Source organism: Tupaia chinensis, unplaced genomic scaffold, assembly GCF_000334495.1.
Source record: "Tupaia chinensis unplaced genomic scaffold, TupChi_1.0 Scaffold140380_1, whole genome shotgun sequence".
Lineage (NCBI taxonomy): Eukaryota > Metazoa > Chordata > Mammalia > Scandentia > Tupaiidae > Tupaia > Tupaia belangeri.
The window spans coordinates 118,625-120,521 of record NW_006200257.1 but is presented as its reverse complement, the minus strand read 5'-3'; positions in this window follow the sequence as shown (position 1 = coordinate 120,521).

The following is a 1,897-nucleotide window of genomic DNA, read 5'->3' as shown; positions in this document are numbered from 1 at the left end:
GACAGTTGGGCGCAGCGGGTCTTATGGCAGGTGAGCGCCCAGCCAGGGGGGCGTATGGGACCCGGATGTCTTCAGAGGGCGGTCGTAGGGGCGGCGGCCTTTTGGAAATGGGGGTTTGGGACTTAGTGTGGGGATGAGGGAGGATTACAACGGGCATTGAGAGTGAGCTCATGGGACGTGCAGGGCCGTCCTGGGAGAGTGGAGGGGGCTCTGAAGCATGCTCCAGGCCGGGAACTGCTCCTTAGTGCGACCAGCATGCCAGTCCTGTGCCCTGTCCCCTTGCACCCAGTGACGACATCACTCTCCCAGACATGTGCCTTTCTTAATGCACAGGGTGGGTGTGTGTGCTCTCTGGAGAAAAGCAGAGAAAGTGAGAAATAGCTTCCTGGGGGGATGGACATGTAGCAATGCCCTCTTCGTTCCCGTCTGGAATTTTGGTCGCAGGAACGCAGACTCCCAGTGTGTTTTTCAAGCAAGTCTGGGACTTAACTACTGAGTTGGCCAAGTGGGATTCAGGGCCATCCAGAGCCATCCAGGCTGCCCCACCTGCTGGCCTACCCTAGGGTCATCTCAGCCACTCCACCAGCTGGCCTACCCGGTGCCTTTTGAATCCAAAAAGTCAATACCTTTTTGAGGCTTTTTTAGGTCTTCGAAAAGCCTAAAAAGGCGTTTATTTGGCTGCTTCTTAAGTTAAAGTGTCCTCCTGTGACCTGGGAAGGCACCATGTGGCTTCTAAGATTCCTGTCCCAGAGCCCCAGACCCCCAGAGCCCCAGAGCCCCAGAGCCCCAACCTGGCCTGGGAGACCAAGCCTCTTGGCTGATTGAGTTGCAGTCTCTGACCAGTTTCTCAGCCTCCTTTGGTCCATTCTTCTTCCCCATGACCTCTGTCCAGATCAGAGGGTCTGTCCACCCATCCTATCAGGGCCCCTGCTGCCTCTTAACTGCCCCAGCTCTCATTCCCACAGTGAGGAGTGGGTTGTCAATGTTCAGACCAGGACACTGAATCTCATCTTGTCCTCTAAGCACATCTTGTTTTAGTGGGATGGATGCCCCCCAAAAGTGGCCCACAGGTACCTCTCCCTGAAGCCCCAAATGGCACAAGGGCTTCTTAGTGAGAGGCCCTCCTGGTGAGTTTCTCCTCTTCATTCCTTTCCTTTGTTTCTTAATTCTAATTGCTTTTATTTATGTATTTTTCTTTCTTTCTTTCTTTTTTTTTTTTTTTTGAGAGGTTTTTGCTATAGGGTGCATGTGCTCACCAGAAAAACAGAGAGAGACAGAAACAGAAAGCGAGAAATCATCCCCCCGGGGAATGGCCACGCCCCAACCCCTTCACTTCCTTTCTCCTCTCAGGATCTTGGGCACGCATGCACATGCGCCCGCATGAGTTTAAGCCACCGGGTCCAGGACTCGAACTACGATCGACTACATGAGAGTCGAGCAACATAGCCATTATGCTAACTGCTGGTCCCTCTAATTGCTTTTAAAAGGAACATTAAGAGCATTCTGTAAGGTTTCTTTCTGGCTCTCTGAAGTTGTCAGGGAGCAAATATCACCAGCCTTGAGGGTTTCAGAAGCTCGTTATCTGTCTGCTTCCCTGGCTGCCCAGTCACATGGAAATAGACCACATGGAGGGCAGTCAGGTTGGAAAGGAGGAAACTTCCCAGGCCCTGGGCAGGTAAGTGACCTCTGTCCCAGGGGCTTCTCTTGCTACACTGCTGCACTTGGTCAAAGGCTGCACCAGGAAAAGTACCACATACACTTGCAGAAGTCAGAGACAAGACTCACTATATTTTCTTTTTCTTGTTTTTTTAAATTGCTTGAGTACTTATGCTCTTGCCAAAGAATGAAAGGAAAAACACTCCCCAGTGGGGCATGCTCATACAAGAATCCCTTCTTC